Here is a 26,066-nt window from a genome sequence, read left to right on the forward strand (position 1 = left end):
TGGAGCCTGATTTGTTTTGGCTAGTGTGGAAATATATCACATTATAGCTAAAGGTCATGTTGTGATAAAGCATATGGGAGGGCCAGTGATCTGGGCACTATGGTGCCACCTAGGTGTCCAGGGAGGATTAGCACCTCTTAGTGGGAGGGCCAGTGATCTGGGCACTATGGCAACACCTAGGTATCCAGGGAGGACCAGCAGCTCTGGTGGGTGGTCTTGTTGAGCCTGTCTTAGGTTTGCTTTCATCCTTTGGGGTCCACCTGCCACCCAGCTCTCACGTGTGGCTCCAAGAAGCTGTGGCATGCCCACCTTCTGGTAACTCATCTCAATAGGAAGGCTAATCCAGGTTGAGGGTACCCGATAGGTCTCAAAGCCATCAGTGAGTTAGAAGGGTATCTATCTACCCCATACATATGCAGACTCCCTGATGGAAGGGGCAGATGAGAACAATTTGTTCCAATGGACATGGAACTAGCAACAGCAGCAGCAGCAGCAGCAGCAGCAGCAGCAGCAGCAGCAGCAGCAGACATTGTGGAGGGTTTAGAGCTCAGTCAGACATCAAAGAAGCCCCAAGGTCATCCCCCGCACCCCAGGACACCACAAGTCATCCTGACTCTTGTCTTGCCACTAGATTTTGATGACTTTGGTAGAAAGAGGTCTCTGAGGACTTTGTGCAACTCTGCCTCACTTAAAGCCAATTTATGCACCAGGCAAAAGCCATCAACACGGATGACATTTGTGTCTTCATTGGGTACAAAGGTTCACAACCATCACCACCAGCTCAATCCAGAGAATCATGGATCTCACCTAAGGGAAGACTTGAGAAGAGAGACATGTTGGAGATGGCTTGTTTCCTCTCATGTCTTTCCAGTTTTTTCCTTTAGTAATTCTTTGGGGTTGACCTCTTCAGTCTTCTATCTTGAAATTGGAAACTAACTGGACCTTACATTTATTTGGAGTCCCAAAGGATGACTGGCAAAGAATTTAAGTCCTCACCTCTCAACAACTCTGAGGCACTTATCTCCATCTATAAGGAGAGTTCATTGCCAATGGGCTTTGGGACAGGGAACTACATTCAGAATAGAGATACCAGAATAGAGAGCCAGGAGAAGGAAAGATTGAAGATGAGAGAGAAAGAAGGAATGATGGATGGAGCTATGACTCTAAGAGCTAATAGTTCATTTAAGGCCACAACAATTAAAGGAAAGAGCTTTCCATATATGAATTCATTTGATCTTCCAACACCTCTGTAAGATGAATTCTATTATGATACACTTTTATGGATGAAGAGATTCAGGGAAGATATATGACTTGCTTAAGGACCCACAACTAGTATTTGAAATAATTTTCAAATCTGGGTTTTCTTGACTCCAAGTCCAGGGCTTAGTGGATCAGTTGTTAGATTTGGAAACAAAGTTATGTTGCATCAGACACTTTATAGTTGGGAGCCTTTAGGTCACTGAACTTTTCTGTGCCCCATTTTTCTCAACTGGAAAGAGAGGATTAGACTATATAACCTCCAACCTTCCTTCCAACTCCAGGTCTATAATATTGTCATTGAAGAGTTGGTTTTGTCCAGGAGGTGGGGGGGATCACCATCTCATCCTTGTAAGACCCAGATCTAGGAGAAGGGGTTGAATGAGGCTATATATTTATATATAATAATGTTTTCTCAGAAGAGGAGATGAAAGGGCTCTACTGATTGCCTCAGGCTTCCTAGACTAAATACATCCCAAGGTAACCTATGGTTACTATACTGGGGATCTGGTTGCTCTAAAACAAATTTTCAGAGACTGGTGGGATCTCTTGTCATCTTGACTCTTCTCTTAAGCGTTTTTGATTATTGATTATTTATTTTAGACCAGAGGGTAAAAAAGGGAAATCAAGAGGCATAATTTATTAAGAGTTTTGAAAAACTTTTGAGAAGACTCCATGGCAAATGCTCTTAAAGATGGATTTGCTCCCAGTTTCAGAGGAAGCACGCTGCTGTTATTGATAGAAAATAAATAAGCCTAACAGAATTTCCTATCTTCCCACCTCCTCTTTCCCTTGCCAGAGACAGGCAATATCAGCCCCTCTCTCCCACTGTCTCCATCATCCCCATATACCATCTTTTGCTCAAACCTGAACCAGCCTCTTCTTTCATCTCCCTAATGCTTCCTTCCCTTCCAAGGACCCTAGACACCTGGCAACCAGAGACTAACCCAGCAATTGTTTCATGAGAATGATATGGCTTAACCTTCTTCTTTGGTCTGGCCTCCAAGGAGCAGTGTTCTCCCACTCTCTTGCCTCTCCCCACAACCCACTACAACGCACAAATCAGTGCTGGGATTAGACTTTAGAGTGGAACTAATTTCAAGCTCACAGTCTTGTTCCTTTTTAAAAACAATTAATTAAAAGCTTTCTTTTTCCAGATTACATTGGTATACTTTTCAATAATCACTTTTTTATATTTTATGATCTATGTTCTCTCCCTCCCTCCTAGCCCTCCCCATTCCCAAAGATAGCAGGTAAGATGGTATAGGCTGTATATGTTTTATCATACGATACGTATTTCCATATTCATCATGTTGTGAAAGAAGACATATATTGCTTACACTAGAGAAAAATTCATGGAGGAAATAAAGGGAAGAATGGCACGCTTCAATCTGCATTCAGACTCCATCAGTTCCTTCTTTGGCGTTGGGTAGCATTTTACATCATGAGCAACTTGGAGTTTTCCTGGATCCTTGCATCGTTGATAAGTCATTCACAATTGAGCTTCTGTGAACAACCTTCTCCTGGTTCTGCTCACTCCACTAGTCCTCCTGTTCCTGAAGGAACTACTGTTTACAAGAAAGAAAGCAATGAGGACAGATAGCATGGACACAGGCACAGTGGTGGGGCAGAAAGGAGATGATAGAGCTAGCTATAACACTTTATTAGGACATAGAAGGTATGAAAGAGTATTAGATGTATTAGATACATTTGGGAAGGTAAGTTTTAAAAATCTTGTTTCTATGCTTTTTCATTGATTTAAATTGACCTTCATCCTGATTAATCCATAAAAAATTATGGGGAGCATCATTGTCATAAAAGACCCCTAAAATATGTTTTTTCATATATGGATCCTCTGGAAAATCCCATTTGGATGCCTGTTGGATTCTGGAGACACTGGGTTCTTAAAGGCTATGCCACATGAGTACAAGTACTGGCAGGTATGTCAAGATGATTGTTTTGGCCACATATTAAATCTACTTTCTCAGTTTAAGTCTTGCTAAATAGAAAGTGTTATGACCAGGAGGTTGGCCTTTTGGCAATGAATTCTTTGGCTATGGTAATCCGTATATACAAGCACTGTTAGATCATACATTCTGATACAAAAGAAATCTGCACCAAGTTCATTTTGGGGTGCTCTCATTAAACTGAATTATAGAATTGTAAAGACTTCCCTGGCTCTGTCAGGGCCCTTTTCTCTTTTCTTTCTTCATTCTTTTTCTCAGTAATCTCATTGGCTCCTATGTGTTCCATTCTCATCTTTATATAGATAACTCCCAAACCCATGTAGCTTTTGAGGTCCTAATGCCAACTCTTACTCCCACTGACAAACTGAGTCTGCACAGAATGTTTTGTTTTGTTTTGTTTTTCCCTGCCATCCTGGCCCTTTAGGGTCCTAGAGACCTCCTGGAAGATTTGGGACTTTGTTTGTCCTCTCTCCCTCTATTTTTCTCTCCTTTCCTTCCTTCCTTCCTTCCTTCCTTCCTTCCTTCCTTCCTTCCTTCCTTCCTTCCTTCCTTCCTTCCTTCCTTCCTTCCTTCCTTCCTTCCTTCCTTCCTTCCTTCCTTCCTCCCTCCCTCCCTCCATCTCTCTCCCTCTCCCTCCTTTTCTCTTTTCTCTCTCTCCCTCCCTTTCTCTCTTCTCTCTCTCTCCCTCTCCCTCCTTATCTCTCTCTCTGTCTCTTTCTGTCTCTCTCTGTCTCTCTGTCTCTGTCTCTCTGTGTCTCTCTCTGTCTCTCTGTGTCTCTCTGTGTCTCTGTGTCTCTGTCTCTGTGTCTCTGTCTCTGTCTCTCTGTCTCTGTCTCTGTATCTGTCTCTCTCTCTCTGTCTCTGTCTCTCTCTCTCTGTCTCTCTGTCTCTCTCTCTCTCTCTCTGTCTCTCTGTCTCTCTGTCTCTGTCTCTCTCTCTGTCTCTGTCTCTCTCTCTCTCTCTCTCTCTCTCTCTCTCTCTCTCTCTCTCTCTCTCTCTCTCTCTCTCTCTGTCTCTCTCTCTCTCTCTCTCTCTCTCTCTCTCTCTCTCTCCCTCTCCCTTACATGCCTCTATGGCCAACAAACTCTAGTATGGATTCAGTTTCTGAACCTTTCAAGTTCTCATGGGGTTGCATAATTTTCTGTTCTATAGCCAACCTTCATTCCCCTAAGAGCAAGAAAGAACAAGGGCAAAAAGAGTGAGTCCCCTCCAACACCTGGAGGTCCACAGCAATTCATCTCCCACACTTGAATGCAGCTGGGGAAGGAAAAAAGGGACCCCTTTGCCTGGTTGGCATTCTTGTGTAAGCTCACTCTTTCTTGGCTCGGCAGATATCCAAAGGACCTTTTCTTTACCATGTGGCAACCTATCATATATCTGTGAATCTCTGAATTCCTGAGAGAATTTGAATCAGGGACAGCACACTATGGATGTTCATCAGGAACAGGAGTTCACTGGTCCAGTCCTCTGTTCCACTAATCTATGTAGCCCAAATCTCTTTTAAATTCCTATATGATGGGTCTTTTTTTTTTTTTAAACCCTTACTTTTCTGTCTTAAAATCAATACTGTGTGTTGGTTCTAAGGCAGAAGAGCAACAAGGGCTAGGCAATGGAGGTTAAGTGACTTATTCAGGGACACACAGTTAGGAAGTATCTGAGGCCATATTTGAACTGAGGACCTTCGATCTGTAGGTCTGGCTCTCAATCTGCTGAGCCATCCAACTGCCCCTGGTGATGGGTCCTTTTTAAAGAATTACATGATAGATTCAGTGCCTACTAGTTTGGTTTACTTTGATGCCCTAGAAGTATTTCAAACTTCACATGTTCAAAATGAACTTGTAGTGTTTCCTGTAAAACTCATCCGTCTTTCAAACTTTTCCAGTCTGTTGACAGCACTACCATGTTTGTAGTCCCCTAATTTTGCTACCTTGGAGTTGTCTTTGACCCTTTTCCTTCCTCAGTGCCCATTTCCAGGCAGTTTTCAAGTCTTGACAATTCTTCTACCACAACATCCCCTTGAATAAGTTCTTATCTCTCCGTTCACACAAACTATACATTAGTCTGAGCTTTCATCACCTCTTGTCTGGAGTCACCTCCTTAGTGGTCTTCCTGCTTCCAATTTCTCCCCTTTCCCATCCTTCTTCCATATGGCTTCCCAATTGGTATTTCCAAATTGTGTATCTGGCCATGTCATCTCCCTACTTATTGCTCTAGGATGAAATACAAATTCCTTGTTCTGGCATTTAAAGCCGTCCACAATCTGATCCCCACCTGCTTTTCTAGTCTCATTTAATATTACTTCCCTTCATGGACTTTACATTTCAAACTATCTGCTAGCTTTTCTCTAAACCTGACATTCTCTTCTGCTTTCTTTCTTTTTTTTTTTAAACTCTCACCTTCCATCTTGGAGTCAATACTGTGTATTGGCTCCAAGGCAGAAGAGTGGTAAGGGCTAGGCAATGGGGGTCAAGTGACTTGCCCAGGGTCACACAGCTGGGAAGTGTCTGAGGCCAGATTTGAACCTAGGACCTCCGGTTTCTAGGGCGTCTCTTCTGCTTTCTTGCTTTTGCCCAAGTGAGCATGTGTAGAATATATTCCCTCCTCACTTCTACTTTGTAGACTTTCTAGCATCTTTCAAAGTATAGTTCAGATGCCTCCTCCACAAGAAGCCTTTCTTGATTCGTTACCATTTTCCTCCTTGAAATGACTTCCTCCTTCCCCCTTGTAGTTTCATTAATATAGAAAATTCCTGGTGAGGAAATTGTCTCTACAAATGCATTTTGACAACTGTATTACAATTTTCAATTAGAAGGTGGCCCAAGGCACTGAGAGTTTGGATGATTTCTCTGGGGTATATAGCCAGTTTGTATTTGAGGTAGGAGTTGGACCTTGTCTTCCTGATTTAAAGGCCACCTCACTCTCCATCCATGACTATACTCTTAGGGATCATGACTTATTTTTGCAGTACTTTATATTTGTTTAGATACATGTTGAATCCTGTTCCTTTCCTCCCAGTAGAATGTAAGCTCTTTGAGGTATAAGGGTTAAAATAGGGGGTTTGACAAAATAAGAGAGTAACTTTTAATAATTTAAGTTTTAATAAGAATATAGTAGAGTTGTAAATTAATATTATCCCTTTAAGCCAGAGAAAAGAAAACTTCTAATAGCTTTTAACAATTAACAATTTAGTTTAATTAAAATAGAGATAGTAAAAGAATATAGTAAAGTGAATATAGTAAAGGAGAGAAATATGGGAAAGAAGTAGAGAAAGAAAATTTCCTAATGTCTATACTAGTTATCCTATAATTAACTATAATATAAATATAATAATATAATATATAATAATACAAATATAAAACTAACCCTATAATTACATCTAAAACTGCCTATATCTATCTATAACTGCCTATAATTACTGTTAATAACAACCACCCCACAAAGTTCCAATGTAATCCAGTCCAATAAAAACCAACCCAATCAGTGTTTAATCCAACCCCAATTAGGTCTATCAGTGAAGACCAGCTATCTTCCAAAAAGTTCAAGGAATGGAAAAAATCTAACAGCCCAAACCAAAATCCCAAAACCCAAAAGGCAAAACCCAAAAAGCCCTCTAAAGGCTAAGGCCAAAAGCCTTCTCAGTAAGTTCAGGCCCACTTTTATATTCCAGCAACTAAAGGCCAACCACCAACTAATCACCAACCCATACTACCAGCAATCAACCCCCAGTTACCAACTCACACCCAGCAGCCAACTTCCTACAATTGTCAGCTCTGTTAGCAATTGACATACCTAACTGTCAGCAACTGACCCCCCAACTGTCAGCAACTGACAGACGGACCACTTGACCCCTTTTATAACCTTTCCCTACTTCACTTCCTGTCTCTGTGGATCCTCCTTCCTGTCTCTATGGTTTCTACTTCCTGTTACTGTGGACTGATTAATCCCTACACATCTCTATGGTAAGAGGGCCTCCTGGTCTCCTATTAAATTAAAGAAATTAAAGAATTCCTTTTTAACAGAGGACAGGGATTGTTTCAATTTTGGTTTTATATCTTTAGTGTCTAACTCAGGACCTTGTGCTTGGTAAGTGCTTGATAAATGTTTTTAAAATTTAATTGAATTTCAAGGACTGTAAGGGCCATCTAGTCATACTTCTCCCTGAAATAGGGATTCTCTCTACCTTAGACAGTCTTTCTATATTTGCTGTACCACTTACCATCCAAGGTATCATCCTTGGATGAGGAGTTTACTCTTACACATTAGACAGCCCATTCTTCTTATTCTTATTTTTTGGACATCTCTAATTGTTTAGATGTTTTCTTTGTACTACTGAGCTAAAATCTATGTACCTTTCACCCAGTTGGCTCTAGTTGTGTCATCTGGGGCGAGGAAGAACAAATCTCATCCCTCTTCCATGTGACAGTGATTATGTCTCCCTCTAAATCTTCTCTTCAGGCCAAACATCTCAGTTCTTTCAACTATTTGCTATATATGACATATACCCTTTTTAGGCTTCAGTTTCTTCATCTGTAAAATCCAAGGAGTTTTTTAGAAATCAAGGGGTTGTCCTTGCTAGCTCTAAATTCTGTGATCTTATTCCAGATGGGCCCGTTTGTCACTGTCCCCTTTTAAAATATGGTTCCCAGAACAGGAAGCAATACTCCAGGCATGTCCTGATAAGGATGGTGGGATTATCGCCCTCCCTAATTCAGAATGCAATTCTTCTATTAAGACATCATTATACACTGTTAGTGGAGACTGAATTAATATTGAAGTTTTAATGTACTGTAGACATTACTTAAAGAAAAAAATGAGCTTCTTTGTGTTTCGTGATCTAGTCGAGTTAGGTTCTTAAGTTCATTTAATGCCTATTATAGGGGAGATCAATATTCTGCTGGTGTTGTTATATGGCTATGAGACACAGCACACAAAGGTCTCTGAAGAATTGAAAATGAATATCACACAGAGGGCAATGGAGAGTCAAGTGGTGGAGATGAGCCGGCTGTAACACATAACCAGGAAGAGGTTTTGAAAAAGATAGGAGGCAGATTATCATCAGGAAAATATATGATAGGAAAAGAAGATGGGCTAGTTATTTGGTAGAAGTTGTGGGTAATGGTAGCAGGTGGATAGCTAGAGTGTTTATGATGCATGAGTTATAATCTACATAATTGAAGGGAACATACATATCAATGAGATCATAGAGCCACTGGAGAATTTTGAGTACATATGGAGAAAATACATTTGAATTTTTAAGAAAAGTAGATTATATAATTATAGAATAAGTAGGATTCTATTCCTTAATTAATGTATTTTTAAAAATCCCTTATCTTCTGTCTTGGAATTAATACTGTGTATTGGTTCCAAGGCAGAAGAGTGGTAATGGCTAGGCAATGGGGATTAAATGACTTGCCCAACGTCACACAGCTAGGAAGTGTCTGAGGCCATATTCAAACCCAGGACCTCCTAGCTCTAGGCCTGGATCTCAATCCACTGAGCCACCTAATTTCCCCCTCTAAAATAGTATATTTTTAAGATGTTAAGCACAAGAGTATTCAAATATAATGAAATTTTAAATGTATAAACAAAATGTTTTGTACCTTGTGTTCTCTTATGCAATGTGAAGTCCTTTAATTAGGTCAAGAAGGGAACAGTCAAAGATGATAACTACATTTCTGGGCCCTTTATACACTGAAGGGATTTTAGCAATTGATACAGTCCAGCAGTGAAAGGAGTCTAGTGGTAATTGCAAGGGAAATGCTCCTAGGCGGGGAGTTTCTTTTTTCTTTCTCAGTCCTCTGTTTTCTCCTTGGTATGTTATCAGAAAGACTAGGGGAGTAGGAGACCACTCCTCTAAGAGGGGGCAGATGGCAACACACTGAGGACCAACATGGACACAGATAGGTATAGAAACATGGCCACCTACAGGAAGAAGCAGCTTCATTGTTCATGATCCCTTGTACCCTACTGGAATGCCAACAATGGACTCAAGAAAGAACCTCCAAGAAATAGGGATTCTGAATTTACCTTTTGGTCACATGTATTCTTTAAAGTGAGACCCTACTTTCCAGGGGATCTGTGTGTACTTTTAGGAGAGTGTGCTCCAGACTTTTAAGGGAGATGCTTTCTATCTAATGTTTCTACTATATCACCTTAGTTAATGTTCTTTTTTATAATTGTCATCTATTGGCTGATTGAAATGGGAAGCACAGTGGTGGGGGCTTATAAGAAAAAAAAAATTAGAAAACCTACAAGTATGTAGAATTACCCAAAGAAATCCAAGGCTATAAAAGAAGTCAGGAACCCTCTGCATAATGTGAATGCCCAGTTGGGGAAGTGGCCTCAGAAGGCTTCAACAGTAGTTTAGGATCATAGATTTAGAGCTAGAACAGATGTTAGAATCATCTAGTCCAGCATTCTTGTTTTTATTTTATTCAAAATATTTATTGTTATGTCTTGCTTTTCAGTATGATATTTTTTCCTTAATTCCACCTATATTGAACCCTTTCTGGTAACAAAGAAGACCCTTGAATAGCCAACTAAACCAGTACCCATGCCTGACAGTTTATATCCCTTCTGCATTCATAGTCTCCTACCTCTCTTTCTTCAAAGAAAACTTTCTTTAAGTTTCATTTTTAGTTCTCCAGGACTGATATCATTCACTTCAATTCATCAAAGCTTGATAGCTTTTTCTTTTAGTCTTCTTAAAAAAAATCCTTACTTTTGTCTTAGAATTGATTCTAAGTATTAGTTACAAAGCAAAAGAGAGGTAGACTAGGCAATGGGAGTTAAGTGACTTGCCCAGGGTCAAACAGCTAGGAAGTATCTGTGACCAGATTTAAAATAATAAAAAATTTTTTTATTGTTATTCAAAACACATTTCCATATTGGTCATTGTTGTAAGAGTGCACTCATACATAACCAAGACCCCAAAATAAAACCATAAATACACTGATGTGAAAGAAAATTCCAACAGTTCTTTCTCTGAAGGTGAATAATATTCTCCAACATGTCTTTCAGGTTTGTCCCAGATCATCTGTGGTCAAATTTGAACCCAGGACCTCTTGTCTCCAGACCTGGCTTTCTATCCACTCAGCCACCTACCTGCCCAGCCCGGTCTGCACCCTGATTTGTTATTCTTTTTCTAGAAAAAGCTAAACTGGGGTGAATATGGTCATTTCTATTTGCACTATTCAGATACCAGCTAAAACGGGAAAAACCATGAGTTGGAAATGGTTTTGTAAATTGTTTCTAACAGTCAAGTTCATCCCAATAGTTGTTCTTTAGGGTTAATGTAAATCTGCAATGTTCTGCTTTAGTTCTAAATACTGTACATAAAGTCTGGAAACTGCAATAAATGTGATTTTAATAACTCAAAAAGATTATTTTTTAGTGTTATTGTTTACATGACATACAGTCATTATTGTATATTATTCCCTTGGTTCTGCTTTCTTTGCTTTATATCATTTTATAAAGTCTTCTCAAACTTCTCATTAGGGAAAAAACTGGGACTTGGGGGATGAATGGAGTATGCAGGTAGTCAGTAGCAGAGCCTAGAATCAAACTCCAGGACTTTCCCCCTATCTCATGTAAATCACTTCATTCTTTCTGGACCTTAGTTTACTCATCAATGAAATATGAGAGTTGTCTAAATCAATTCTGTATTTCCTTGGAGCTTTAAATCTGTGTCCCTATGACCTTGGGAGGTACAGGTTATACTATTATTTCCACTTTATATAAGAAAATCAAGGCTCCAGAGCGTCAGGATTCGAACTCAGCTTTCCTGAGCCAGGGACTGGCCCTTTCCACTACTGGTTGATTATTCAGCTCCCTTCTTGCTGCGCCTTCATAAACAGTTCAGCAACATAATGCATCGTAATTGCTTTTTCATTAGTAGCCACAGAATTCACATTCGGTAGCTCCTGACCACTGAGGTTTGAAGTTAATCACAGATTGGTCCTCAGAAACATAAGGCCTGCACAATGCTCCCCGCTTCCTTGGAAGGGTGGAAATGGCCCCCTCATTAAAGGATACCACTTAATTTCCTGCTGGGGGGTCAAGTGCTGGAGATGTCTTCTTCCAGATGCTCCATGTGCTAGAGCTCTTAGCTTCTCTGGAGTGTGGCCTCCGCATTCCGAACAGTTCCCAATCAAAGCACCATCTTGAACAGGCCGGCACATTTTCACACTCACTAGGCCTGAAGCATCTGGGGAAAAGAAGAAACCTTCAAGGATCTAAGTCAAGCTAATTAGCTTTCAGCTGCTTCACATCTGGAGATCAAATATAAACGACTGGCCTCAGAAACCCGTTCCGGTCTCTTAATGACTCTGGCTGTCATTTTGGCCTTCTAATGGCGCTAAGTCATATGCTTCATCCCATTCCCAGGAGGGTCTGTGAAACAGGAACTCCTGAATTTGTTAGCAATGGTGGGGGGAGGGAGGAGGTGGGGTGTGATTGCCTTCCTGGCTTGTCTCCTTCCCTGGAAAGGGGTGCTAATTCAGGCCTCTGGGAGGTGGCCTACCATGGGGGATAGAGCAGTGGATTCTGAGTCAGGAAAGCTGAGTTCAGATCTCACCTCCAATACTTCGCAGTTGTGTGATCATGGGCAAGTCCTCTCTTCAAAATAGCTTCCCCATCTGTAAAAGGAGAGGGGGTACCATATTTGCAGTATTTGCCTCACAAGATTGGTGGGAAGTTCTCTGTAAACTTTTTGGGGTTAGAGGAATATTTGTCATTACTTCCTTTGAGATTTTCACAGATCTAGGATATTATTGATGAGTTCTTTCCCCATTGGAGCAAATAATAACCAGTGTGTTAGTTCTCATCCTTGGGTCAAGGTCTCTGTAATTCTATAAATCCTTAGTGGAGGGGACAACTAGCTAACACAGTAGAATGCCAGGATTAGAGCTGGGAAGGCCTGGGTTCAAATCTAGTTTGAGATGCTTCCTACCTGTATGATCCCAGACAAGTTACTTAACCCCAATTGTCTAGATCCTAGGTAAGGGTTTAAAAAAATCTTCCATGGGGGTCTTCCTAGGGATCCATTATATCCTTTGACATCCCTTGGGGGCATAATACAATTCCACTAGATTGCTAAACCAGAGTGTATTCACCCCTTCTCTAATAATTGAATATGGTATGGTTTTTAGTTTTTACTACTACAAACAAAATTAGTATGATTTTTCTATAGATAGACCGACTTCCTCCCTTTTATCAAAATCCTTGAGAAGCAATATGGCTTAGGAAAAAGAGAGCTGATCTTGGAGGAGTAGCCAAGGAGAAGACCTGGGTTCAAATCTCAATTCTGATGGTTACCGGTCCTCAAGGCAAGTCAGTTTGAGACAATTCTCCAAGACTTATCTTCTGATGGGGTGTTATCTGTTTGGGGAATGCACTCATTAAGTCTTAGAACCTGTACATTAGCATCCTGCGTATCGCCAGTCAAGCACAGTGCTGGGCACATAGTAGACACTTAATCAATACTTTTGGAATCAGTCAGGTAGTGAGTTGAATTTCTGACTGAGGGCTACAACTTCCATCCCTTCTTCCCCCACAGTCTTTAGACTGTAAGCTCCTTGGGGCCAGGAACTGTTTTTACATTTCTTTGTTTTCGGGGATCTTGCCACCCTGCTTGGCACATAGTGAGTGCTCTAGAAATGTTGTAGGGCTTAGCACAGTGCTGGGCACATTATAAATGTTTCATAAATATCTGTTGACTGACTGGTGGGACGGTGGAAACTGGTGTTAAATGGAGACTGACTGTTAACTTGATGGGAGAACATAAGACCAGGGAAAGGCCCCTAATTCTAGACCGTGACTTTTCCTCCTAACTGACCTGATGGGTTTTCCCCCTCCCAACAATGTCCTCTATCCTAGAGCCTCCTCCCTCCTTGCCTCCTCATTCCCAAAGTACACTCTGGGACCAGCCCTGCCGGAACATTCACTTGGAGCCTTGGCCTGCTGCTTGCTGGGTGTAAAAATGGAGACTTGAATCCAGGACTTCAATCCCCAGAAGTCCTTGCTCCACTTCCCCAGAATGCTTTGTAATATTACTGAATTCTCACCTGGGCCGAGATTGAGATGGGGTATTTAACCTGATTGGAAAGGCTTCTAGGCCTCTCTGCTCTTCCTGTCTCCAATGGCAAGCAGATGCATCTCATGATATGAGTGAAATTGAATTGGGCCTCTCAGCCCACCTGGCACGTGCCTTTCTTATTTGTATTTTTTCTTAAATTCTCAACCTTTAATAAAACTCTAAAAATATAATACTCCTTGCAGAGAGAAACAAATTTCTACCTGCCTCAGTTTCCCCAAATTTTAACTGTTACATGGGGGTAGGCTAAAGGAGGTCTGTGCAATTAGAAAATTTTGTGCCCTTGGACTTCATCTCCCAGCATCCCTTTCCCTTCGTCTTCACATTTACGTTTATTACGTATGTATATAGTTGTATGCCCCCCCCCTCCCCTCATCTCTTTTTCTGGCATTTGTGACTGGGTGACCTTTCTCTGTTTCTCTAGCCTTTTATTTTCCCTTTTGCTTCAAGTTATTATTTAGTAAATCTTATTAAGTATAATAATTGGAGTATTTTGGATATTAATTTTTAATCTACATAAGTCTCAGCTTTTCAGACTGAGGCCTGACCAGGAGGACCATGGGACAGTAGCCATGGCACCTTGCCAGCCTCCATTTTATTTTAATTTAAATATTTAAAGTAGTTTAAATTTAAATTTAAATTAGATTTAAATATTTAAAGTAGTTTTTTCCCAGTGGAAAATCTGTTTTTGGTTGAAGGAGGCTAAATTTGCCAGAGCCTGGTCATTATTGGAAACATGATCAATATGGTTTCTCAAAGACTTAAAAATATGGTAGACTCCTCCGTTGTCTTTACTGTAAATTGGATGTGCTGCCATCTCGAGTGTCCACTAGATGGTAGTATGGCTTCAATATTTCCTCTCTTGATAAACCGTCTGTCTGGTTTGAAAGGGGTGGTAGCAATCATAGACATCTAGAAGCCGGAAAGGATCTTAGAGACCATCTGGTCCAACCCCCTCATTTTACATATGGGGAGACTGAGGCACAGACAGTTGAAATGATTTGCCACAAGATCACAAAGGCAGGCTCACAAATTTGGAGGGGCAACTAGCAACCTCCACATTTTACAGATGGGGAAATCGAGGCTCAGGGAGGTTAAACGACTTGCCTGAGACAGGATTTGAACTCAAGTTCTTTTCATTGTACCAAATGTGGATCCTAGGCAAAGATAGAATAGGTGGTCACTTATAGGGATTAATATGACAAAAGGAGCACCAGCAATCCTGCATGAACTTTAGAGCCAAAAGACCTGTGTTCAGATCCAGACTCACTTGCTTACTGTCTGTATGAGACTCAAGCAAGTCTCTTCATCTCAGTGTAAATCTTGAAATCTCTCAGACTTGTGAATGTTAAAAATTTCCCCATCGGGGAATTCTTAATTGGAACAAATTCCCTACTGAGAAACATTCCCCATTTTGATGTGAGAACTCGCCAGGATCAGAAATGGGAGGACCTCTATTCCACCCGTACTTAAGAATGCTTTAGGGCAGAAAACTCCTTGCTAAACAATGAAAGTACTTGGACCCATGCTTATAATAAGGCAAGGAGTTCTTTGAGCCATGCCTGTTTTTTAGAATTGATACACTGGGATGCTAGGTACCTAAAAGGGTCGGGCAAGTTTTCTCTTGATGAGATTAGTTGACTCAGCTGTGTTTTCTCTCCTTCAGGCTTACTGAGGAGATTGGTCGACTTAGCAGGAATTTAGATGGGCAGTCCTTTGGAAAGCGTCTACAGTGATTGGTAGATGTAGGGACTTAGGGGAGGTGACATGGGAGAAAAACCCCTATATAAGAAAAAGCAGAATCTCTTGAGGAGTCAATCCTTTTGGAGAATTCTTTTTGGAGGATCTCTGATAAGGACCGCTTGGGAAGAATCTCTTGAGAGAGGCCTTTTGGAATAGTCTCTGGCTGGAAGGCTCTCTGGTGAAGTCAGCTGAGATGGAGCTGGCCTGGTGTCACTAGAATCCTTGTTTAGTCAGACCTTGTGGTGAGTGATAAAAGACTGACTGACTGATCTCTCTCTTAAGACTCAGGTCTAGGCCATATTGGCTTGAGGCCCTTCATACTTATTCCTTTCTTACTCTCTCTCTCTTTCTTTGATTACTCATTGTATTGTTAATTAAAAATCTCTATAAAACCCAATTGACTTGGGTATATTTATAATTGGGAATATTTCCCTGGCGACCACCTTATATTTGATTTAAAACCCAAGACACTGTAGTGAAACATATTTCTGCAGTCAAAATTTACTCACCCTCTCTTATATCTATCACAATTTATATCTTCCACCATTTTAACTCACTACAGTTTAAGACCTCAACCATTTTAAATCTCACATCAGTTAGCCTCATTTTCCTCTTTAAGAAGACGAGGTTGGATTACATGGACTCCACTGTCTTCCCACCATACCAGAACACTCATCTTTTCACAGAATACCAAAGTTGGGAGCCCTGGAGCCCAGCGTGAGCAGGGATGTCCCACTGATGCAAAAGAATCCATTTTCTTCTTCGTTATGTCCATTATTCCTAATTCTGTTCCACTTCTCCGGGTCAAGCAGAACAAGACTAATCTCTCTTATATATGATAGACCCATAGTAGGCCCAAGCAGATGCAATGCTGGTCCTGTCTTCAGAAAGATCTGGCCTCAGAAATGTACTAGCTGTGAGACTCTGGGTAAGTTACTCAGTTGCTACCTGCCTCAGTTTTCTCTTCTGTACAATGGGGATAATAATAGCATCTACCTCCCCAGGTTGTTGTGACAATCAAATGAGATATTCTTGGACCCTCAAATAATAGCTCTCACAGGACCCAAGTCTTCTCTTTTAGGCTAAACACCCCCAGGTCCTTTAACTGAACCTGGCCTCAAGAACCTGGATGTAGTGGGACAAGAGTGCCCTTTCCCAGACTTATCCCAACTTATTCTTAAACTCATTTTATAGGTGAGGAAACATAGTTGGGAAGTATATTTGCCGAGTCACATATCTTACTCAAAGTCAGAGACAGGACTGAAATAGAGATCCCTCCATGTCAAGTTTAGACCTCTTTCTGCTTCACATCCCTCCCAATTCTTCCGTTCTGTAGGTTTTTGTTGTCGTCCAGTCAATTTTCAGTCATGTCTTATTCTTTGTGACTCCCTTTGGGGTTTTCTTGGCAAAATATTGGAATGGTTTGCCATTTCCTTCTCCAGCTCATTTTATAGGTGAGAAAACTGAGGCAACAAGGGCAAAGTGACTTATGCAGGGTCACACAGATTGTAAAAGTCTGAGGCTGGACTTGAACTCAGGAAGATGAATCTTCCTGATTCCAGCCCCAGTGCTCTATCCACTCTACCATCTAGCTCTCCCAAAGGTTAAGTGACTAGCCCAAGGTCTCCCAGCTACTAAGTGATTGAGACTGAATTTGAACTCTGGTTTTTCTCATTCCAAGTCCAGCAATAATCCATTAAGGCATCTAGCTGCCAGTGTACAGGTTAAACAGCCTTAAATTCCTTTGCCACGGAGCAGGCTGATTAGTTGGTGCTTGACCATGGAGTACGTTAATCGGTAGACACTGATAGATGGTAATAAAACTTTAGGAGGGTAAAATGAGGGGAACAGAAATCTAGGCTTTTGCCCCTTGGCACTGGTCATTCTGTGTCTCCTCCTTCTAGCCATTTACTTATCTATTAACATCCACCTCTCTCTCCATCTCTCTTTAGCCCCTTTTTGTATTATTCAGGCTGTTCCAACCTTTCTCTCCTAATACATTCATTTGTACTTTAGTCACTTCATCGGTACCACCAGGTAGAGTGCCCAGCCCGGAGTCAGGAAGATTCATCTTCCCACGTTCAAATACAGCCTCAGATACTTCCTGGCTGTACGACCCTGAGCCAGTCACTTCCCCTATTTGCCTTAGTTTCTCCATCTATAAAATGAGTTGGAGAACCACCCTAGGATCTCTGCCAGGAAAATTAGGGTTGAACAACAACAATACCTCTTTGGGTTAAGGCATTGACTAGCTCTAGGGTTACTTCCATTTATATAGCTCCTTAAGGTGGATTAAGTGTGTCACTTCCCCTTCACCCTACCACAGCAGCCTTGTGGGGATAACCGTGACTCTATTATCATTCTGCTTTACAGATGAGGAAACCAAGCCTCTAAGAGGTGAAGAGTCAGAATGGTATAGTGGGTAGAATGTTGAACCTCGAGCCAGGAATTTTTATGTCTATATCCTGCCTCAGACACTTGTCAACTGTGATCCTAGGCAAGTTGTTGAACCCCTCGGGGCCTCAGTTTCCCCATCTGTAACATGAAAAGCTTGAACTTGCTGACCTTTAAGCTCCCTTCTAAATCTAGAATCCAATGACTTGCTCAAGGTCACATAACTAGTAAGAATTGGAATCTGAACCCAGATTCCTTGAGTCCAATGGCTCTTTCCATTATGCCATTCATTCCATAACTTGGGCATCATCAGAAATAATCTGTTAAATTTATCCCTAATGAACTCCTTAGCATGAATCTGCTGAATAGTATATCAGATCGCGTAGATCCCACAGGGAGATTTGGGTGGGCAGGAGGGGCCAGAAAAGGAAAGATTGTGGCTTATGGAGGGACATGGTCAGCGAAGGGGTATCAGGCTTCTAAGAGGGGCAGAGAGGACAAACTGTAAATAAAGGCTAGAGACAGCAGAACGGGAACGGAATCTTCGAGCTCTAAGTCCTTTCCTCAAATTCCACTATAATAATAATGATGATGATGAGAGCTGACATTTATATGGTGTCCAATAGGGACTGGGCACCATGCACATTACTTAGAATTTAAAAAAAAATACTCACTTTCCATCTTAGAATCAATTATGCATATTGGTTCCAAGGCAGAAGAGTGGTAAGGGCTAGGCAATGGGGGTTAAATGACTTGTCCAGGGTCACCCAGCTGGGAAGTGTCTGAGGTCAGATTTGAACCCAGGACCTCCCTACTCTAGGGGCTGAGAGAAGATGACACAAGGATGGAAGGAGAGACCTGGTGTGCTGGCACATCTTGCAATGTAGGGGAAGGACCCTATGGCATGACAGAGCACACCTTGGCATGCTGGCACACTATATATACTATATATGATATATATACACTATATTTATTTTATATATATTTATTATTAATTATATATTTATATAATTTATATATATGTATATATAAAATATACACTATATACGATGCATGCCTACTGGATGAATAATTCTATGGCTACAGGAAATGGAGCTGAGCATTGGGGAAAAAACTAGGAAAGGGCTATCAGTATTCCTATGAGGCTTTCCTTGAAGGAATGCCTGTCCTTTGGGAGGTAGTCAATAGTTCTTATTAGCCCCATTTTACAGATGAGGAACCAGGCTCAGGAAAGGTCAATGATTCGTCTGCAGTCATATAGTAAATAAACATCTGAGATGAGTCTTGAACCCAGGTCTGCCTGATCTCCTGGGCCAGCCCCTGTTCCGCCCTACCTCCCAGAAGCCTCTTTTACTCTAGCACTCGCATCAATGAGTTCTTGAATACAGTAGCTTTCTTCTCGTGGTCTGTTGACCCTCACCTACATTCAAGGCTTTGGCCAGGATGGTTACACACACCAGTGCTGGTGCGATTGCTGGCGTTCCAGGCAGTTGAATCTCAACCATATGAGAGACATCAGTGTTAGAAGGATCAAAGTGGAGAGGGAGAGATTCAGAACAGATGTACCTGCTACTTGCTATCATCCAAAGGAAATCAGATAAAAAGAAAAGCCTGTGGCCGGGGCTGGAAGTAGCAATATTTCCATCCGAGGCAAGTGGAGGGGCAGGAGGAATCTCCTGGGCAGACAGGAAACTCCAGTACTGCTCGAGGCTTCTGCCCTGGTAAAGGACTGGCTTATGTTGGAGAGGGAAGGAAGGATGCCAAGGGGACTGCCGGGAGCCTTTGGTCCCCCTCAGATTACTAGAAGGGCAGCAGCTGAGAGAGGAAGGTATAGGAATGGGAACACAGATCTGGTGTGCTGGTACATCTAGGGGTGGAGGGAAAGGACTCTAGGGAATGACAGCACACCTGGGCACACTGAACCTACAGACTATGCATGCCTTCTGGAGGAGGCATTCTAAGGCTACAAGTGGAACTAGGCAGAAAGGAAAGGATTATCAGTACTCTTCAAATCTTCCACTCTGGGGTACAGCCCCACATACCTCACCCTAGTTATACCTTTGCCTGGAGCATAGGCAAACTCTTTCCTTTGGATTGAGAAGGAAGAAACCTGTCAGACCTTACCCAAAAGCCTTTTCCAGGGTACTATACTCTGGGCAATACATAGCAAGGATCCTTGATTTGGAGTTTAGAAATCTTGGTTGGAGTCCCAGCTTTATTACTCCCCTTCTCTGAATCTCAGGTAACTCCCTAAAAGATAGAGATCAGGACTTTTAGATAACAGGGTTTTGATGAGGGAATGGCCTTGGGCATCTGGAAATGAGAACATATCGTTCGTCTCCAGGAGGAGATGGGGAGAAGAAAGCTGCCTCAGCCAAAGAGTGGAATCCATTGTCAGAGGACGAGTTTGGGGCAGCCAAGGAAAATGTCTCTTTGGTGGGCAAGGGATTGTCTGGGAATTCCTTGGCAATGGGCCAAGTTTTCTGCCTGCTCCTTCACTCCTTCAGTTCTCTGTTCTTTGCCAAGGAATGAGTGGAGGGATGAGGAAAACCAGGAGTCAAGGAAACACTTCCATATTTCCAAAGAGAAGTTCTCCCTTTCCATTTTCCAATTCAAAATGCATTGATTAAGTACCTACTGCTGTCAGACACCGACTGGACTGGGAAAGGAGTATAAAGATAAAAAGGAAATCGTTTCTGCCTGTCTGGAGTTAACTGGCTATCAGAGAGGAAGAAGGAAGTCCATAATAATAGCTCTCAATATAACATGATATAACATTTTGTAGGATCCTAGTAATCAACAAACTATTAAGTGCTGGCACTGGGGTAAGTTCAGGGGGGTGGGTTCAAAAAGAGGCAAAAGACAGTCCTTGTCCTCAAAGATCTTTCAATTGAGTGGATCTAGGATGGAGCTGAGAAGGAGCCCAGAGACCATCTAGTCCAATCTCTTCCTTTTACAGATAAGGAAATTGAGGCTCTGATGTGAAATGCCTTGCCCAAGGACACAAAGGTAGCAAATGTCAGGAGCAGGTTTTGGCATTACAGAAGTAATGCTTTCTCCTTCATACCACACAACTTCCTCCACAGTGCCTTTCCATCTGCCTTCCCAACAATGCTAAGAGTGTACGAGTAACACCTCCAATTTATAGACAAGGACACAGAGGCCAGAGAGTCTAGGTGACTTTCTTATAAGTAACCCAGTTGAAAAAAAATGGTAGATCAGGAAGGGAACCTAGGTCTTCTAACTCCAAGTCTTGGGCTTATATCAATTCTCCCATGCTGCCTCTCAACTTTTGGGATACAACAGAATAGGAATGAACCTTTTAAAGGGGTTTGGAAAGGTAGCCAGAGACCCCTTCCCTTCCCTTGCCTTCCCTTGCCTTCCCTTGCCTTCCCTTCCCTTCCCTTCCCTTGCCTTCCCTTGCCTTCCCTTGCCTTCCCTTCCCTTGCCTTCCCTTGCCTTCCCTTGCCTTCCCTTCCCTTCCTTTCCCTTGCCTTCCCTTGCCTTCCCTTGCCTTCCCTTGCCTTCCCTGGCCTTCCCTGGCCTTCCCTTGCCTTCCCTTGCCTTCCCTTGCCTTCCCTTGCCTTCCCTTCCCTTCCCTTCCCTTCCCTTCCCTTCCCTTCCCTTCCCTTCCCTTCCCTTCCCTTCCCTTCCCTTCCCTTCCCTTTCCTTTCCTTTCCTTTCCTTCCCTTCCCTTCCCTTCCCTTCCCTTCCCTTCCCTTCCCTTCCCTTCCCTTCCCTTCCCTTCCATCTTAGAAGCAATACTAAGGCAGAAGGCTGAGAGGGACTAGGCAATTCGGGTTAAGTGACTTGTCTAGGGTCACACAGCTAGGAAGTGTCTAAGGCCAAATTTGAACCCAGGCCCTCCTGACTCCAGCCCTGGTTCTCCTATCCACCCTGTGCTACATAGCTGTCCCTGCCTCAAGATTTCTGGAGATAGCTCTCCTTCAACAAGCAGACATTGGGTCTACCATGAGGTGACCTTCTCTTCATACTTGGTCTGAAATTCCCTGTATTCTGGGTTAAACAAAAAAGGCAGTTGCATGGTTTTTAGCCCTTTCCAATTAAAAAATGAATTTTGCCAGGGGATCTGCTCTAGCCTTCTCCCATAAACACAGAATTTGGTTTTTCTGATGAGTTCATTATCTCCTTGGAAGACTTTGGGAGCCGGGACCTGACATATACCAGATCTTCAGCAGGGCTGGGAGGATGGAGGAGGAGGAGGATTGTAAAAGTGACTGGGGCTTGCAATATGTACCCAATAGTGTGACCAAGATGTCTTAAGGGAGCACCAAGAGGAGGTGGGAGGGCTCTGAACACAGTATACATTTAAGAAATATTTATTTGTGTATTGAATTGTATTGGTTTCAATTGTATGGAATTGGTCAGGGTTGGGATGCCCATTCTATTGCCATTTCGTCAGCTCTGGAGCTCTGGAAATGGAGCCTATTTGGCCCATTGGCTCTTGGAGCTGCTCTCCTGGGTTCAAGACAAAGGCTAAGACATCCTGTGTGAGCTATGACCTACCTGGCAGGTGGTGTGAAGAGCTCAGGATTGGAAGCCAATGTACCTGGCTTTGAATCCTGGCTTGGGTCCTTGCTTCTTGGGAAATCGGGCAGTTCTATTGCCATTTCTGGGCCCCAGTTTTTTTCTCTGTAAAATGACGGGGTTAGCTTAGAAGATCTTTGAATACTGTTCCACTTCTGTTCTAAATCTTAAGAGCCCAAGACAGCTTTGCTGGCCCCATTTCTCTTTTTTCTTTTCTTTTCTTTTCTTTTCTTTTCTTTTCTTTTCTTTTCTTTTCTTTTCTTTTCTTTTCTTTTCTTTTCTTTTCTTTTCTTTTCTTTTCCTTTCTTTTTTTTGAGACTAGCTCTCCCTATCTCCCCAGTGCTAAAGTACAACAGTCATTTATGGGCCCATTTCCATGCTGTGCTGACTGGCACAGAAGCTTTGACCTGTTCCATTTCTGACCTGGGTCAGTTTGTCCCTTTTTAGGGGGCCTGGAGGTCCCCCTTCAGGGGGTTCACCATATTGGTACCAGACATTGTGGAGATATCTGATTGGCTTTAACCTTATTGAAGTTTTTAACTCCTGAATTCTAATGATTCCCTGATCTCAGCTTCCCTACTAGCAGGGATTATAAGTATGTATCACCATGCCTAGTTCTGTCTCAGCTTTTCCTTACAGAAGGAAGGAAGGAAGGAAAGACGGAAAGAAAGAAGAAAGGAAAGAAAGAAGAAAGGAAGGAAAGAAGAAAGGAAGGAAGGAAAGAAGGGAATAAGCATTTATTAAGTACCTACTATGTTCTAGTCACTTTACAAAAATCTTTAACAAGTAGATATTAACTATTATTAGCCATCTCATTTTATCCTGACAACCCTGGTAGGTAGGTGCTATTATTATTTTCATTTTACTGTTGATGAAACTGAGAGTGACAGAAGTCGAGTTACTAGCTCAGGGTCACACAGCCAATAAGTGCTTAAAGTTGGATTTGAACTTGCCTTCTTGACTCCAGGTCCAACACTTTATCTCTGTGATGGTGAAACTATGGCACCTATGCCAAAAAGGGCACTTAGAGCCCTCTCTGTGGGCACAGGAGCCTGTGCCTACCAGAGTTCATTACTAGAAAGATAGAGGGACTGAGGGGAGCTGTTCCCTTCACCCTTTTCACCATGCTGAGGACATTTTTTTCACTTCACTCATCCCTCTACCCAGCAGCCCAATGGGAGAACTTCACATGGGGCAAAGTTGGGAGGGGAGTGAGGTGCTTAGGCCACTCTCCTTCCCCTCTCCTCAAATGTCTTCATTTCACCCACCCCTCTGCCCAGCAGCCTTATGGGAGCACTTTCTCTCCTGCCTGGGGCAAGGGGGGGACAAGGGGCACAGCACTTTGTTTCTAGAGGGAGGGGCACAGCATGCAAGTCTCTGGGGAGGTGTCACAGCATATAGTCTCTAAAAGACTCGACATCACTGCTAGTCTACCTTCTGTACCACTAAGCTATCTTATAGAGGGCGAGAAAGGGAAATCATGGTGGAAAGAAGACTGATCCTGGCAGAGTTTCAGAAACACCTGGGTTCAAATTCTGCCTTTGACATATGTTAAATGTATGAGTATTAGCAAATCACTAATTCTCTTAGTGTCTTGGTGACTTTCTAAGACATTAAGTCAGAGTTGAATCACTAATTTGCATCAGTGGAAGGAATTTCCTTTCCTTAATTTCCTTAATGAGAAGAATTCCTTACACTAGTGAACTCACAAGATTGGACCATCACCTGTGCCCTCCCAGGAGGAAAAAAAATAGTGACCAAAAAGCATCATAGTAAATTTCTTGAGAACTGGGACTGTTTTATGCCCTTCTGGGGAGTTAGCATAGTGCCTGACACATTGTAGATACTTAATAAAAGCTGGTCCCTTTGATTGATTGAGTGCCAAGACTGGAATCAGGAAGACTTGCCTCTGACACTTACTAGCTATGTGACCAATGTTATAATCTCTATATGTCTTCAGGGTTTATCTACTGTGCAACAGGCAGGTCGAAATCTCTGCTGGTGGAAGAAATTCCAGCACCCAGATGTGTTAATGTATAGACAGATCTTTCTCTATTGAACAGTTCAGCATGTGACTAAAAAGGGTGGTCATGACATTTACGTTGTGTAAAAATATTTTATGTCTGTTTTGATTAATAAAAATGCTTAGAAAAAAATGAAAGAACGTTGGTAATGTTCAGCTTTCAAATCAGTATCTTTCAAGAGCAAAGCTCAGAAAATGCTGAAAATTTCTTTTTTTTCTTTTTTCTTTTTTTCTTTCTTTCTTTCTTTTTCTTTCTCCTCCTCCTCCTCCTCCTCCTCCTCCTCCTCCTCCTCCTCCTCCTCCTCCTCCTCCTTCTTCTTCTTCTTCTTCTTCTTCTTCTTCTTCTTCTTCTTCTTCTTCTTCTTCTTCTTCTTCTTCTTCTTCTTCTTCTCCTTCTCCTTCTCCTTCTCCTTCTCCTTCTCCTTCTCCTTCTCCTTCTCCTTCTCCTTCTCCTTCTCCTTCTCCTTCTCCTTCTCCTTCTCCTTCTCCTTCTCCTTCTCCTTCTCCTCCTCCTCCTCCTCCTTCTTCTAGTTCTTCTTCTTTCTCCATCCCCTTCTCCTCCTCCTTCTATAAAGCAATTACTTTACTCAGTATGTAGATTTTCTGCATTTATTTTTCCCCCATCATTATAAAACCATTACCCTCTTGCAAACAAAAAGAGAATTCTTATTCGTGGCTTCTTTTTTCTGCAAAACATTTATTAGAAAATTAAAGTTAATAGAACATGGCAATAAAACTAAAATAGCAAGAATAGGTCAAGAACTGTTCACAACGCTCTCAGAATGATACCAGTATCAAACTGAGTATGCCTCCAAGGGAAGCTATGTGTCAATTGTCCTAGACTGGGATGTGAGTGACTGCTAATTCTTGGTTAATTAATGAAGATTAGTGCAAGGTCTTTCTGCTTCTTAAGGCAGCTGTTTCATAGCACCAAGAGGACCAAAGCTTCCTTGTGCATTAAAAAATTTAAATAAAAAACACTTAAATTCTGCCTTAGTATTAATTCTAAGGCAGAAGAGCAGCAAGAGCTAGGCAACTAGGATGAATTGACTTGCCCAGGTTCACACAACTAGGAAGTGTCTGGGTCTAGATTTGAATCTGGGTCTTCCCAATTCCAGGCCAGGCTCTCTATCCACTATGTTTCCAAGCTGCCGCCATTGTTCATTTTTTCCTTTTTTTTTTTAAATTTTTATCCTAAGGGGTAAAATAACTCAGTCAAGAGTCAGTTTTCTTCTGATGACCAGAGCTATGGGTTATTGTAATAGCTGCTCCATACCAGATTCTTTCTTCTCTACTTAATCCATTTCACACAAGGCTATGTAGTATAGTGGAAAGAAGACCCTGTCTCTGGAACCAAATGTCTTGGGTTCAAATCTTGTCCTGGATACTCACTACCTGTGGGTTGTTGGGTCAGTTACTGAATCTCCCAGGGTCTCAGTTTTCCTATCTGTAAAATGGGAGTGGCAGGTAGCCTAGATGAATATATAGTATATCCCCAAGGTTTTAGCACTTTATGACAGTTTAGGTTGGGAGTGGGGAAGAAATAAGTATTTATTAAGTGTGCTGACCAAATATGATCTCATTTCATCGGGTCTCCTGTTGCCTAGGACCTCCCCGTCGTGCCTCCTGGACTTGTGGGTACTTGCCAGTTCGTCAAGGTCTTTCCAGCTTGTTTCCATGGTCAAAATGGACCTGGAAGAGGCTGGCTTGATTTGGGGTGCTGGTGCCAAACTGCCAATGCCATTTCAGAAGGCTGGCGGGTGGTGAGTCAGGGGCCTGGGGGGCATGGACTGGTTGGAATGCCCTGGCCTGAACTATTGTGCAGAACAGCTTCCCCCCAAAAGGGCTTGTCAGGTTGTCAAGCTCAGAGGGCTGGGTGGGGTACGCCGGGGGTGAGGAGAACAGCTGGAGGAATCTGGACAGCGTCAGGCTGGATCAGAAGTGTTTAGTGACTGGCTGTTAGAAAATTGCATCTGAAAGATACAAGCTGCAAATAATCCGTAATGATCAGGGCCGGGCCTGGCTGGCAGCTCTCAGGGTT

General features: G+C 42.2%; 1 long non-coding RNA gene across 2 annotated transcripts; it reads left to right on the top strand.

The window, feature by feature from the left end:
- The first annotated feature begins 7,113 nt into the window (after positions 1-7,113).
- Positions 7,114-10,604, top strand: LOC130453879 (uncharacterized). 2 transcript variants are annotated; one of them, XR_008911522.1, is made up of 2 exons: positions 7,114-7,183; positions 10,245-10,604. It is a non-coding gene; the product is annotated as an uncharacterized LOC130453879 (long non-coding RNA). The 2 variants fall into 2 exon arrangements; XR_008911523.1 differs by lacking the exon at positions 7,114-7,183 and adding an exon at positions 7,185-7,307.
- Positions 10,605-26,066: the final 15,462 nt, after the last annotated feature.

Source organism: Monodelphis domestica, chromosome 4 (genome assembly GCF_027887165.1).
Source record: "Monodelphis domestica isolate mMonDom1 chromosome 4, mMonDom1.pri, whole genome shotgun sequence".
Lineage (NCBI taxonomy): Eukaryota > Metazoa > Chordata > Mammalia > Didelphimorphia > Didelphidae > Monodelphis > Monodelphis domestica.